Below are 16873 nucleotides of genomic sequence, written 5' to 3' on the forward strand. Positions count from 1 at the left end.
AACTTGAGTTTAATGCATGGGCACTGATGATTGATCCGCTTGGATGATACGCATCACTGACTGGCTGATCAAAATCCTGAAAGCACTAGAGAAGGCTAAGGCAAGCTAAGGATAGAGAGTCAATTCTTGGGGTTATGCAAAGAAAAACATTTCAAAGGGCATAGGTATCTAGAGGAGCTAAACTAGAGGGAAATTCAGAATCAAGTCAAGAGCATAGGTAACAGGAGACACATTAACCTTGAAGTTTCCAGAAGGGACAGAGGCAGGAGGCACATTCACAGTCCAGGCTTGGCTCATACACAACTGACAGAACAATCCAGAAAGGGGCAGAGGCAAGTAGGCTTTGGCTTATCCGAACATCTGCCCAACACCCTAAATCCCTCAGTCACCACTAGAGAGGGAATTTATAGTGGACTTTACAGTGAACTCAGTTAACTGACCGTTTGGACAGATGATCAATACTTTTCACTCCCTGTCGGTCATGCAACTCTGCCTCCACACATGGTGCCTGCTCCATCTTTGTTATTTGTCACCTCACAACAAATCACATGATGCTTTGCAAGAAGACCTCTCGCAAACCAATCTAGGATGTATCTGCTCGTCTACTGATCATGGATTATCACTACTTTTCAAGGTGTATTGTAGGAAATTTCGAGCCCAGTACTTTTTCATCCACTAGACATCCGGACACTCATTTAATATAACATAACCACCATAAAATCCCCTATATATTGATTAGGGCGCATGTTGGGACACAGCCTTTGTTATGAGGCAATGCAGGAGGTGAATTTCAAGAAATCAAAAGCTAACAGGAGTATCTGACAGGGCAAGGCAAACACGAGAAGACTTGTCAAGATCAGGCAGTAAAACAAAGATTGCTCGGTGGTTCACTCACATAAACAGATTTGAGGACTCTGGCAGGTAGCCTCTGGGACAACCAGGACCACATAGTGCTCCTCCAAGTAAGAAGAACTCTTGGTAATCAAGCTGCCACTGATGGAACCGCTCAGATCTGATTGCCAGTTCAACTGTGCAGGGAGTGAAGTCATGGTACTGCAGACAGAAGCTTCACAGGCAGGAAAAGACAAAAATAGTTACTTGTGTTTTTTTTTTTTTTTTCATAATGTGGTACTTGATATAAGAAGTATGAGAACTACTGTCTTTGATGTGGGAGGTCAAACAGCTCTGGGAAGGTATTTATGGCAATCTTGAAGCTCCATGGACCGATGAACCAATTTAAAACAATTGACCAATACACCATTCTTGATACATCTACTGAATATCTATAAGAACACAAATGAGTGGACATTAATTCGCAGTGGAATTTATTTGTTCCCTAATAATAGTATTGACAATGATACTATAAATTCATGATAAAAAAACGAATGTCTGAATTGTGAAATTGGAATATGATAGAGTCCTTCTGATGCAATACAGCTGTGGGACAGTATGATCTAGGCACAATGGCTCCAAAATATAATGAGTCTTGGGTTCTCAGTCATACATAAATCCGTTTTGCTAACCGATTGCCATGCATGACTTGCACCTTGAAGACTATAGGAACAAATACTGTCCATGGTCTAAAGTATCTATATCATAGATGTATTGTTTTTGGCTACTCCTATAAATTAGGACACATGTGGGCCCAGTGTAGCCCAATATTAATGAATAAATACATTAATAAATGTATTAATTAATAGAACTATTATCCAAAAATGGAGAAGACAGAATCAGAACAGTATCAGACTTCAGTGGCAGACATACCATATCACCATAGTGATAGACCTGGTTTACTTGCCATTAGTAATAAAGCCAAAAACCCTGCTTACTTATTGATTATCTGAAGAAGAATGTTTATTCATAATTTTGTGACCTTGCGTTTAACTACCTCTAGGTTATAATAATATAAAAATAATATGAACCACACCAAATGTGCATCTGGAAAAAATTCCATCCAATTTTTTATATTGGTTTTATTAAATGCTTTGTTGTGAGCTTAAACTGTTGATTTGTGTTTGGAAAGCCTCCAATTTGGGTGACATAAAAAAACAAGGAAGAGTGGGTCAACATTTAGCACAGTCATATAAGATATTCATTGTGCATTATAGCAAACATTTAATGTCAATAGTTACCGACAGAGGAGGCTTAAGTAGTAATAAGGTTGATTTATTTATTTCTCATATTGGGCTGAGTTGTTTTTTTTATTTTATTAAAAATATTTATTCTAATTTAAAAATATCATCTTGGTCTTGGTTAGTGTGACATAGAAAAATCAGAAAATGTATAAAGCAGTATTTAATCAGTTTGGATTATTACACTGCCATCTAGAATAGTTTATTTTGATGTCTTGCTAATGATAATTTTATATTCAGAATCATAAATAAACTTTGACAATAATTCTAACATCTTTTACAAGATATTTTTCTATTGCTAAATATGAATTCTTATGATTAAACTGCAATTTATAACTCAACATTTTTAAGAAGTGGAAGATTTATTCATAAGAAAAATCCACCCCCAGTTGTGCTCCCTCCTGTCTTTGTTCCAGTCATTCACTGCTTTCTGTTCCTTTTCATATTAATATGGGGATTTAGTCATAGTCCTCGTGTCACTTCTGTATAGCAGGCGTTTCATCACCCACATCACACAACTCATTAGGAGAAGGAATAAAGACAGCATCTCAATTAATTAGATTTTAAAAAGTAATTTCCAAAGTCTGATAACATATTTAACAAGATAACCTGGAACAACCTGTGTATCTCATTGTGATTTTTGGCTGTACCTCTGAATATTGTAATGCACTTTTGCCATTAACTCTTATTTTTCAAGGCTATTCATCGGGAATCTAAAATCCTATAATATGCATATTATTTTATTTTTCTTTTCCTTTAGTTGTCTTCCTTGTCCTATTGTATTACCTTTTATCTTAAACCTGATAAGACTGAGCATGGATGACATCACTGAGTTTTGATAGCAAATTAAAGAATTGATCTGGAGCTCAGCATGTAATTATCAGAGTAGAACCACAGTGCATATCAATGAGCTCCTGTTCAAAGAAAAAAATGAAAGGAAAAGTAAGATGGTGCTCTGCTGCACATCTAGTATTCCTTATTACAGCCTGTTTCTATCACTCTATACCTTGGAGCTCTATGGGGGGAATTTTCTGGTCAGTAGTGCTCTGATTTCCCTCACTGATCAGAGGGAAACCAATTCCTGACCCGCCTCATGTGTATGATAACCTCGGATATCCTGTATTTTTTCATCTACCAGTGATATAATAACTAAAAAGATACATTTTTATTTATTTTATTTTTTTGCTCTCTTTTTTGCAATTGTATTCATCTTTTCCTTTCCACCAGTTGATTTTTTTTCCTACATTCTAAGCTAAGCAATTATGTGAAGGTAGAGTAGTGCAAAGCCAAATCTGGTGACCGTTTATTCCCATAAGGAGACAACAACACTGTTATTCAGTAACCTTGCAGGGAAGGTTATAGTCACTGTTTGTTGAAAAGAGGCTGAGTTGTTTTCTTTTCTTCAATGTTGTAATTTATTTCCTTAAACTTTGAAAAATTCTGAACAGAATCTTTGTTTTTAGGCTGATCATAGGGAATATAATGAGTGTCACTTTTGCAATCTAGCAAGTCATATACCTATCTGTTGTAGAGATTAGACAGGAGCTTATAATTGGTACTAAAGGTTATCATGGTAGTAGTAAGTGGGCATTTCCTTTTAAATCTTTTTTTTTTTTTTATTCTGAACTCTATTTAATTGAGATACCAGAGTTACCATAAACAGAACATACAATAGTTAGCTAGTCTGAGGCTGGTTTCATGCCTTTAGAACCCATATCATGTTGCACAGCAGAAAAGGTTTATTTAATAGGAACTTTTGTCATTGGTAATGCTGCAATTCATTTCAGATTTTTCAAGATTGTCCCAAGATAGACAAAAATAAGAAACAGTACCTTGGATTTTGCTCTGTACCATAAAATCTTGAAGGAGACTACCAGCCCATTACTTTGTGGATATGTGGACTTATGCTATACAGAAGCACTAAAAAATGGTAACCTAGTGAACACTGTAAATGTAAGTGTCAGAATGACTCGGGAGCGGGGTGGTGGTGGTTGGGGTGGGTGGGGGGTGTATGTGTGTGAAGGTTTTTGCGTGGCTAAATCAATGTCTGAACTGTGACTTGATTGAAAATTTGAAAATCTAAATCTGAAAAACAAATTTATAAAAGAAGAGTGGGCCAGATTCAAACTACTACAAAATACTAATTGCCAGTTATAATGAATCTCTTTTTGGGGGAGCGAAAACTTTTTTCAAATAGGGTCATGTTGGTTTTGATTATTATTTTATATTATTAAATTATTAATCTGTTTGTTTGGATTATCTTTATCAGACAGCATATTTGTTTGATCATCTAGGGCATGTAAGCAAAAAATGTAATTAAAGACATTGGTTTTCATGAAAACTGGTTTTCATGGTTTTAGAAATAGGGGCTGCTCTCACAGCTCAGAACAGGGGAGCCAGTGTTTGAGGCAGACAGGCAGACTGATTATTCAAAACACGTTTATGAAAAAACGAACTGCAGTTCTGCAGTCGCAGCGGCTAGGGAGTCCATCTAGAACCTCTGCAGAAAGGAAAAACAGGTTAATGACCATGTGAATCTGGCGGAGGGAGATTATGAACGTGAGTCACTAACCTGGTTCCATAGCTTAGTCCATTCCCAGAGAACAAGGTAGGAACCAGCCAGTGGGCTGCCAACAAGATGCCACCCAGACTGTCCCAGATACTGCAGCCCCAGAGGATGGAGAACAAGCAGGAAACCAGATCTGGGCAGATAAAGGAGTGCAGCAAAAACCAGTGGGCGAAGCCCAAGCCAGGGTCAGGACATGCTCAGGATACAGAGCCAGTAGATCAGAAGTCTGAAGACTTCTGATCTACTGGCTGTGACAGGAAACAGTTCCAAGTTGATTAAACAGGCAGAATCCAGCAGGAGTCCAAAAACATGTCAGTCAAACAGATCAGACAGGAACAGGCATGCTCAGTGGTTGAGAGGCAGAACAGGTCAGGATCAGGTAATCAGAAACACTAAGGTAACGCTGAGTTATCCAGCCAGTCATCAGCGCCAACATCATGACAGGCTGCTTGGTCAAATCCTGGGACCGTAGGGTCTTTCTGATGGAGTTTCTCTCTGGGCACTTCAACTTCCTTTCACAATCCTAAAACATGAGTGTCAGGTCTATTAGTGACTCTAAATTGCCCTTTGGTATGAGTGTGGATGGGGCTGTATTTGTGCATGGTTGTACCATAACCAGAAGACACTGCTATACGGTATATATATCTCTCTGTTGCCCTGTCCAGCCTGTCCAGGATGGATGGATGGATGGAATTTCGTATGAATACTGTACCGTCAAACAATAGCACTTTAAGCCTTGTGGTTTATGTGTTTCTTTTACTTAGTGTGTTGGTTTGCTGTAACATCATGAAGTGGGTGTGTCACTGGCTAGGAGTTATGGACACAAGATGGGTGCCTGCCAGGTAGAAGGAGGGAAAAACATAGGTGCAGTGACGCATACAATGCTATTCTAGATATACATATTACATTCATATTCTTATTGGTAGATTTAGAATTATTTTCAGTTGTAGTTTTTGCTGTTGAGTACCTACCCACAGCAACCTGCAAATTTCATCAGTGTCTTAAGATAATTATGGTGGATCAACTGAGAAGCTGCCATATTTCTGCAGTTAATGGGCTCAGCGAGGAGGCTGGGGAGGTGAAGGGCTTTTTGAAAGGTCAGCTTACTCACCACTGCTGGTGACCCCCCTTAGCTATAACTACCCACACCTCTTAAATCTCAATCAGCAATGGGAAGTGTGGCTATTCATTAGCTCTAGTATCCTGCGGCCGTCTCTTTCATCTCACCCCTCACGTCCTCGCCATCACGTGAAAGCTTTCCCCTCTGTTCCAATCTTCCATCCACTTTTCTCTCTAGAAACACTTGACGTGGTTCCTCAAAGGTGCAGTGGCTGCACTGCTGGGAATTGGCTGAAGCACATTAGTAGACACACACACACACATACGCCTAACCCCACTACCTTTTTTACTTCTATCTTCCTATGTTCCTCCCCCAAGCTCAAACCCTCACGATCCTTCGATGTCTCCCAGCTCTCTGCACCAAAGTTGTTGATTTTTTTCCTCTCGGCTGCCAATCAGCAGAGTATTTTTCACAGAACTACTTGTGGCAGAGAAGAATGATGGTGGGCGAAATTCTGTGAGGCAGTGCATGTTTGGGGGGGGCGAGCACGCGCAGATGGGCAACAAAAGCATTGTACTCAGCTGAGGGCAATGCTGAGGTTCCCCCCTGAGGCTGAGCTGAGATTGAGTTCATTATACAGTAGCAGTGGGTTCCAGCTGTGAGAGAAGGGAGATGGCAAGGGGGGCAGGTCTGTGTTGTGGCTCTTTCAGCCCTGTAGTATATAATGAAAAAAATAAATAAATAAATAAATAAATTTTACCTGCCATATTGAGATGGACAGGAAGCATCTGGGCTGCTTTTGCGTTAAACAGAAAAAAAACAAACAAGCTTCTTGTCAATAATAAAAGGTGTGATTTTTTGATAAACCTTTGATTACCTTGAGGTGTTTGCTTGTCATATGGAGGTTATAATTTAATAATTATTATGTCAGCACTCATGTAGGTGTTAGGATGCACACATGGATCAGAGGCAAAATTCCTCTGTATCTCTAGATGGCAGGAGTGAGTTAAACATTAGTACATTGCCTAGCAGAATGAAGAGTGCCTTTGTATGAACTGCTTGTTTGTTTCTCTTGGCGGTTGATAAGGTATGTTGGCATAACAATAACAACAAAATTTAAACAAAAACTAATAAAAGAGGAATAAAAAAATAAAAAATTCAAGATAGTGCTGATGTCCTGCTGTTTCTCACTTACAGGACCTAGGCTTCTCTCCTTCACTCATGAATAAATACTGCTGTCTTTTTTTTTAGATGCTTGCACAAAGGCAATTAAGTGGAAATTGCTTTGTTGAAACTGCTCCACGAAGAGCTTAGGAAAGGAAATTGCATCACAGCAACTGCATATGTAAAAACTTAATGTGTGATGTTCACCTCTCAGGAGATGTGCATGAAAGTGCATTGAGGAGCCATTACGTGGTGACAGTTTGTAAATGGTACATGGAATGGGTCGCAATTGCCATGGCACTTTCCTAGCTCTCCTGATCTCTCAAAGCCCCTAACAGTGCAGGAGGCGTTCAGTCTTGCAGATTTTGCCGCCCCCCCACCCCACACACACATCTTTTATAATTCACTCACTAAGCAGACATCCTACTTGCGCACAGCACACTGATCAGTGAATCAAGGACAATGTGGGCTTTTGTAACTCTGTGACACTTCAGTGTGTGGGTGGAGATTGAGACGTGATGGATAAAGCAGCCACAGGATGAGCACAGGTTAAACTACCTAAGCGGGTTTTCACTTACCTCAAAAATATCATTAGTTTCCTTTTCGACTGACCTTATAGTTAGAATTGCTAAAGTTTTCCAGTGCTTCTTGTACAGTTATTCTGCTATTGCTCTTTACTTCTTGAGGACATACAGCCATTCTAACTTTTTTGGCTAATTTCTCCTTTTCACTATTATGCATTATTTGCAGTTGTTACTGTGATCAAACTTGAGTTCTCTCTATTTCTTTTATCTTCACAGATTTTTTCTTTTTCTTTTCATGATAGTTATGTCTAGCTCAGCCTATATTTTGGTCGTGACACTTTCCTGAAAGATTAGATCGAGCTATCGTTGCAATTAACTTTGTGTTATCTTACAGTATTTTATTTCATATAACCTATGCCTGTCTTACTTCCATTTTTAAAGGCAACAATAATAGAGGTATTTTTGCTTTAACACAAGGCATGCCTGGTCAGGTCCTTTTTTCTTTTGGTTGTGACCTTTCATTAAGCAACTGGTGTCATCAACTTCTTTTTCTCTCCAACCAAAGCACTCCTTGACCAGGGATTTGGCTTTTAACTACCTGTGTCTTGGAAAAGGCCAGTTTGTTCTCTCTCTTTTTTTTTTTTTGTATATTATCAAATTTTTTCTTATGATACGATATTATTGATAAGTGAATAGTTTATAATTCTGAAATATCAGAAATAACATTATCACAAATAGAAGTGCATTGTGCTGTGAGTGAGCTTGCCTATTGGCGGATCAGTATGTGAATATTTGTAGTGAAATGTATTTGATTACATCAAACTGAATATAGACATGTGTTTGATGTCAATGTATAGAGAGACAAAACTTCTACCAATATAAGTTTAATGTTTTATTAGGCTGACCAAATAATAAAATCAAAACAAATTCAATGGAATAAAAAAGCAAAAAAAAGGATGACAATATAAAAAAAGCTTAACTAATCATTACTGTTTTTAAAAAAAATAAAACAAGACCGACATGAATCTGACTAACCCTGGAATGCAAAGCAGAAAATTTAATAGTAGCTACGTAAACTGCACAAAACTAAACAAAACTTAATAATGTATATAAAGTATTAATTCTTTCAAAGTTTATTTTAAGGCACAGAGCTTCAGTTACTCCTACTACAATCTACTAGAAAGAACCTTCTAGCTTTTTTGCTTTTATCATTGTTTTGCTAGTCTAATGCACTGATCTGAACAGTCATCAAAAACAAAATCAATGGAATTAAGGCAGTTTATAAAACTTATGATGCATTTCACACTGTTTATGTATCCCTGTTACATATAAAAAACACCTCCTAACTACAAACTTTGCAACACTTAAGTACTTGGGGGAGAATGGTTGGTTTACAAGAACAAAGTGATTGATTTTGATGCAGTAGCAATGTATGGGTACAATATGGCATAGGGGTTAACTTATCTGTAGCCTATCTTTGATTACACTGTCTGAGGTTGAGAAGATCTTCTACATCTCAGCTTTAGAATTTCAATTCTCGCCCACATATTTCACACCTGGAAGGTCTGAATGCTGTCTCAATGATAAATCATACTGTCAGAAAATTGCAAACAACTACTTTATATTTTTTTTAACTGACAAGCAATGCACATACTGTATATTATCTAAAAAAGGGTTAAAGATGGTGAAAATTACAAGTATTATAATTGAGAATAATTATATATTCAGTTGTCTAGCTTTCAGTGTTGACATGTCATACACCTACCAGTTGGGGCATTACGTACATCTGTTCAATTCTTTACCACAATTAACAGATAAAAATATTTGCATGACAACACCTCAGTTATTTAGGCATTTAGATGGGATAAATGCAACTTGCTTAAAATGAATCAAAAAGCTTAGCAAGAGGGATTTAAAAGCATTTTAAATTGTTGGTTTTTAACAACACTGCTATCATATCTTGAAAGCTGGTGATCTCCTGGGATCTTTACTCACCACCTTTTGATTGGGTTTACACGGAAAGGTAGAAAAAGGGAATTATCCAGTGAATATATTGAAAGAAGCCAATTAAGTTTGTTCGTACATCTGATCAGGATACCTCCTTTCTGCGTCCATTTGGAGGATTTTTTTTTTTGTCATTTTCAATAGAGAAGACCCTGAGGCACACTGCACTATTTTCCTTCCGGTAAGGTATTGCCTTGGGGTCTCACAGAACTGTCACCAGGGAGATGTCTCCCCGTTCAACTTGATCCTAGATAAGCAGCAGAACATTGGGTGGATTGATAAGTGAGTGGAAATTTTTGAAGATTAAATATCTTGGTGAAATAAAGGAAGTTTTGGCAAACTCCTTCAAGATGATAAAAAGACAAGAGTGGCACAAATAATGGTTTATTTGCAACAAAGGAGGGCTGAACATCATGGTTAAACACACAACATGTTGATCCTCAAAGCAGATGGACTATTGCTAGTGCTCCAAAATGGCAAATTGAAAGACTGGTAAAAAAAAAAAAAAAAAGAAAATTAAACACATGCATTCACATGGATTCTGCCTTGCGTATGTTGCGTATGTTGCGTCTGTCCCAACATGCCTATATGCATGCCTAAAAATCATATCATGGATGTTCTCCAGTATCTCCTCTCAAATTCCAGGATATCTGTAAACTCTTGGACAGTCTGAGATGCAACCAGGGCCACCACCAAACCGATTATGTGGAAAGCTGGTGCACAGACTTCATTCACTAGTGAGTGAGTGCCAAACTTGCAAAAGCTGGTGTTCTCTGGCAAATGCCAGCCAAGCTCCCCAGAAAGAGGAATTCTAGGGCCTACTGTCAAACAGAGAACAATTAGGCACCACCCATGAAGTCTGTTTAATGGTTTGGTTACAGACATTCACGTCACTGGTCTGGTGGAATACATGTTGTAGGGCTCCGGTAGTAACCTTGTAGTTCTTCCATACATAAAGGACCTTATACATTGCCTGGCCAAAAAAAAAGTCGCCACTAAAAAAAAGTCACTCATTCTAATACTTTGTTGGACTGCCTTTAGCTTTGATTACGGCACGCATTCGCTGTGGCATTGTTTCGATAAGCTTCTGCAATGTCAAAAGATTTATTCCCATCCAGTATTGCATTAATTTTTCACCAAGATCTTGCATTGATGATGGTAGAGTCTGACGCTGTGCAAAGCCCTCTCTAGCACATACCAAAGATTCCCAATAGGGTTGAGGTCTGGACTCTGTGGTGGCCAATCCATGTGTGAAAATGATGTGTCATGCTCCCTGAACCAGTCTTTCAAAATTTGAGCCCAATGAATCCTGGCATTGTCATCTTGGAATATGCCTGTGCCATCAGGGAAGAAGGGTCCATTGATGGAATAACCTGGTCATTCAGTATATTCAGGTAGTCAGTTGACCTCATTCTTTGAGCACATATTGTTGCTGTACCTAGACCTGACCAACTGCAGCAACCCCAGATCATAACACCGCCCCCACAGGCTTGTACAGTAGGCACTAGGCATGGTGGGTGCATCACTTCACCTGCCTCTCTTCTTACCCTGATTCGCCCGTCCCCACTATCCTTCCAGATTTTAATTATGCGTTGGACAGTTCTTAACCCAATTTTAGTAGTTTCTGCAATCTTTTTAGATGTTTTCTCTGCTTGATGCATGCCAATGATTTGACTCTTCTCAAACAGACTAACATCTTTTCCACGACCACGGGATGTGTCTTTCAACATGGTTGTTTAGGAAATAAGAAGCAAGTCATTGCACCAGTTGGGGTTAAATAACTTGTTGCCAGCTGAAAGATAATCGCCCATGCAGTAATTATCCAATAGGAGGCTTATACCTATTTGCTTAGTTGAATCCAGGTGGCAACTTTTTTTTTGGCCAGGCAGAGTATAATCCTTTGGATGAGTTATGAACTTTTAATAGTCTTATAAAGCTCCCTTAGCTATCCTTTCCTCATTAGAAGACCTTGATTAACCACTAGTTCCTAATCTCCTCAACCGGTCAATTCTTTTGGCAAATAACTTTATGGTGTGCTTCAACCATGTTCAAAAGTACAATTCAGATTTGGACTTTTCTTAAATAAAAGCTATTTTTTAGCATGATGAGAATGCAGTCTTTCCTGTAGCAGATATTCTGTCATCCCACTTTTTGAACTGTGTATCCTCATCTTTTTATGATCTGGCAGAAGGCTTCTATTAAAACAGGCTTTAACCCCAATCTGTATGTTTGCTGCTTTTCCTACCAATATCTGCCACTTTCAACAGAAAGCCCTCTGGACCAATTTTTTTTTTTTTTTGGAATCTTGCAGTTTCCCAGCTCCTGAGGACGCTAAGATAATAAAGCTTAGGTAAAAATCACAACCTCAGCAAAAGCTAGAAAATGACATGGTCAAGTAGGGTTGAGAGGTTAATGGTTGGTACTAATTCTGAATAATGCTACTTCTATTGAAAGTAGAGGCAAAAACACTAAAGGATCTGACATGGTAAAACCTTACAGGTTTTAGTCAGATAGAGGATTACCACAGGCAAGGAACTTTAAAAAGACCCTCAGAGCAGCACTTCAGAGAAATGTGTCACTTCATTGTCATGAGTGCAGCAGACTGTTCGACTGTGTTGTTGTATACTGAGGACAGGCAAAAAAACAACAACATCCAGTTATGCATTTTAGGACCTTTCCTGCAACTGTGTCACATAACTAGCCTGATAGGTCAACCTAGCCCCTTCTTTTCCTCTGTTGTAATGTGACATCCACAGCCTCTCTTTTCCCTTGACAAAGCTGCCAGATCATGCTTTGTACTACTGCCATTAACATATTCATAGTAACAAAAAAGGCTGCTACACTACATTTAATCCTCATACAAGTAAACTGGTGCTAATTGAGGCTAAAGGTGAAAAGACATAGAAAAAAACACACACAATGTATTCCCAGCGACCATGACAGCAGAGTTAGCATACATGAATCATTCAGGACACAAGAAGAACACTTTATAATCATCAGAAAAAGCTGGAGCACCTCGGTCACAATGTTGCCACTATGATTGCAACAAAAAAATCCTGTCTGCTTCCCGCAGTCAAAGGAAAAAATGACAGCCTCATGAAATTATTCATTTTCAGGCTTTGTCTGTCTTTTTTGAGAGACTGCAAACAGTGCAGTACTGGCTGGGAGAAAAAACAGAAAGTCGATGTGAAATGTCCTTGAAGACCTGGACTTCCTCAATTTTTTTGACAACTCAGTACTAAACTGAGGCCAACTGATCTGCATACTAGTTTTTGGAGTTATATTTTCATCAGAGTGTCACTTTATCCTCCTCTTTAACAATATTGTACTTGATGAAGTAACAACGTGCCATTTGCTTACAACTCTGAGTGTAAAAACTCAAGATGCATAAATTTGGGATAGTATATTGACATGGGCAGTTATATGAATAGAATTATACAGTAAACTTGAGTACTGATTTGGTACTCAAGAAACAATGCAAGGCATGCATGTATGGCGTAATTTTTATGGTGATCCAAAATTGACATATTGAATGGCTCACTTATGTTAGGCTTGTTGAGAGTCATTGCTTTGCATTGCATTTTTACAACACTGTTACCTTAATCAGAGGGATTTGTAGCTCTAATTTTTTCTAGGCCAGATCTGTTTTCAAACAGTCAAATTTGGCTTTGATAATAAAAAATAGAAAGTGAAAATTTGGCTGAGGTAATCCCCACTCACATGGAGACACACAATAAAAATGCCTTAAAGCATTTTTACCCACATAATATATATGTGGGTAAAATTACTGTTTTTTTTTATCATGTGTAAAAAAAACTTTTGTAACATGCAAAATATTTAATGTAATAAATACATGTATATTACTTGTACATCATCAATTTAGCACTTTTGCCGCATCTGTATTATCACGCTCCATTAACATATTAATTTTATTGTGATGGATTTGTATAGTATGTGCCTATTTTTATCCTAATTTAAAGTAATCTACTTATGTTATGAAACTTTATTTTAAAGTCCCCCTGAAAATGAGAACATCATCGTTGTTCAATGCTGTAGCACACGTATTTTTTACATTGCGACCGGTCTAACTAGGGAGTACCAATATTGCGGCAGGTGACTTCACTTCAACCCTATACTACCAATGGGCAATCAGTAATCTAGTGAATAAATAGAGATCAGTGGTGAGGGGTAAATTTATGTTACTTGGTTCTACTTTAAATGGTACTTCATGCTCTCTGGTGTTTCATATAATAATTTAAGACATAATATACATTCTGGAAGATTTGAGGAGTTTTTGAAAACTCTGTAGAGGCTGATTTATACTTCCAATCTAGGTCGTCTGTGTAGGTGTCATGGTGAACCCAGATATGTCCCCGCCCCCTCTGCAGACACTCTGCTGCACCTCTCCCAAATTGTAGGTGACCACAGACAGTGCCGAAGACAGGAGGCCTCTAATTGGTCAAATCTACATCCGCTCTACTCATGCGTATTTCCTATTTGGTACATTACTGGCTTGCTTTTTTTGCATGACTGCCATTGTGGAAAACAACCCGTGAAGTTAAACAAGCTTGAAGAGCCAGGAGCGAGAGAACGCTGGGACCCTTATTCTACCTGGATCCCCGCTCTTTTTCGTCCTCATGTCCCTCCGTTGTCGCACAAACTTGCCACAGCGAAACTCAACACAGCTAAACTTTATATTCTTTACATGTCCCTACCATCATGCGTGTTTTCTCTTGTAATGGTATAATTTGGTGGGTAAAAAATTATGAGAAAAGATGTTTTTAATTATTCTAAATTTGTTTTTCTTAGATAGTTTTTTTCCTAAAACATCAGTGGGAGAAAGAAATACATCTGTGAGATTTATGATAACTATACTGCTGAAGATTCTCAGTCATTTAGGTCATAGTCATTCCAAAAAAGTAAAAAAAACAATGGACTGGACTTTAATTACAAATTTGAAGATGTTTCGCATCCCATCGAGGGAAGCTTTTTCAATTCAAAATGGCAGAAAAAGTGTTGAGTTTATGGCTTTATAGAGTGGACCAAAATTGAAGCCTTGTTTTGGATTAGAAAACATGCAAATTGAATGGGTCTGTAGCTTAGGAATGGGCAGTCTTGTCTTGTCCGGAGGAGGTAATCTGCGGTACATCACTTCTAAGGTTTGGACCTGTTCATGCAGTTCAATTTGTCTGTTTTCTAAGCCAAAACAAGGCTTTGTTTTTGGTCCACTCTATAAAGGCTCGAGCTCAATGCTATTTCTGCCATTTTAAATTGAAAAAGCCTCCTGGATGGGAAGCGAAACGTCATTAATTTTCAAGACCTGTTTCATAACTATTTCTTAAAATCATTCTGTTTGTCAAGATCACAGCCCAAATAGCTGACCTTATTGCTCGTTTCACTCAGCTGCATAACTCTGCCTGGTTACTAATTATCACTCATCTTATCCTACTGCTGCTACTGCTTTATATACTCAGCCCAGCTATTGGGGCCAGATAATTGTTGCTGTTTCTGACTTTCATTTTGAGTTTGACTTTGAGTTCATAGACATGTTTTTTGTTAATGTCCTTGTTCTCAGAGGCCAGTGGTAAAAGAGGCTTTTAGTCTTTTCGTAGTGTTACTGACTGTAGTCAAGTTTTAAAGTATCATAGTTTTCGTAGTGTTCCTGCCCCTTGTCAGGTTTTAGAGTACCATAGTTTTCCTAATTTCATGTCTTCTTCTACCTCTCAACTACTGAACTTGGCTGTTCCCATCTGAACTCTCTGCCTGAACTCTCAGAACTCATGTTGAACTCATGGAACCCTGAACCTGCCTGAATGATCTGTGAATTCCTGAAACCCTTGATCTGTCTTTTCCTGTTCTGATTGGACCCCTGACCGGGATACTGACTCTGGATCTCAGAACCTTCCTGTCCTAAACTGTTTCCCTGACCTGGCTCGGACTCCTGCCTGTCCACTGTGGCTGCCGCATCTTATTGGCAACCCGTTGGCTGGATCCTACTGTGCTCTAAGGAGTTTGACTGAGCTGTTAAACTATTTAAGTGACTCACATGAATGATCATCTTCCATCAAATGTTATGTTTACATCAGATTATAATGGTCACTTAACTGTGTTTCTTCCTAAACCAGAGTTGCCAGTGATGGGTGGTGCCCCGCCTCCCCCCGCAGCCACTGCATATCCACAATTCCACATTCTGTCTGTATTTAATAAATGTTTTGAATCTTCCCACTCTGTCTCGCATTGAATATTGGGTCCTTAATTCTGAGTTCATTGCACTGTTCATGCATGGTTGAAAAGCAATGTCTGACTTCCAATAGTTAACTTTCATTGGTTTGAATGTTACTGTATGATCAAAATATGTTATGTCCAGCATTTTAAACATACACATTTTCTTTTGTTACATACACTGAAACTTTGAAACATATTAGAACCACTCAGGTCTTTTATTTTTTTTTTTGCATAATTTTTCATGTTGAAAACCTTATATGTCAGCTGAACTCTTTATTCTAGAACTAAATGATATGGTGATAATATACAGTTGGATACCATGCAACATCCCACACAACACCTGAAAGACGCCATAGTGAGATGCTGATCATTTGTTTGCTCCATCAGAGTTTCATCTATCGAAAAAAAACACATTCTCTAACTTCGGAATGCCTCCAACAGAGGAACAGATGATTTGCTGAAAGGCATGGAGTTGAGTCTGGCTCTGCTTGTAGCTACAGTATAGTGATATCAGTTTTGTATTGAAATGTGAAAAATCTTGTGATATTTAGTTCATTTCTTTCATATTTTTGTTTGAAAGGTATATAGTTTAATTCTTTAGGTGTATTACTTACTTATTTTGTTTTTTGTTCCCTATGCATTTTGGTTTATCATCCAGGTCAGTATTTGTCTAATTCCACTAGCTTTGTATGGTCCCTTTGGGTCTAGATTAGATCCTTATGTGTTAATTATTCTTCCTTCCTTTGTTTCTCTGTTTTGCTCTTTTCCACAGCTGTTCCAACCCCCCCTGATGTCTGATCCCTTTCCCCTGGATATAAGCTACTTAGTTATATCTGTTCATTACTGATTTCTACTGTTATTCTTTGCCTTCTTAATTCCCTTTTCTCTTTCTGCAACATCTTAAGAATTACTGTTTGTAATAGTAAACCTCCACCAAGCTCATATCAAGTTCTTGACTACAATTTCAAATACTGTTTAATCTGACAGACCAACATAGAACATACCATTTGAATAAAAAGAAAATATGGTTTTATTTGTCTCTCCTGGATAAGATTGTAAGATGTTGAATATACGCTTGTATTCACCTTGCTAACTCAGTATCATAGTAGAAATAGTTTTTGCCCCAATCACACATCCAAATTGTTGGGAAAAGTCAGCTCAAGGTTTTTACATGTACACATAGAAATCCTGTCTC

This window comes from Cyprinodon variegatus, unplaced genomic scaffold (genome assembly GCF_000732505.1).
Source record: "Cyprinodon variegatus isolate N-32 unplaced genomic scaffold, C_variegatus-1.0 Scaffold791, whole genome shotgun sequence".
NCBI classification, from domain to species: domain Eukaryota; kingdom Metazoa; phylum Chordata; class Actinopteri; order Cyprinodontiformes; family Cyprinodontidae; genus Cyprinodon; species Cyprinodon variegatus.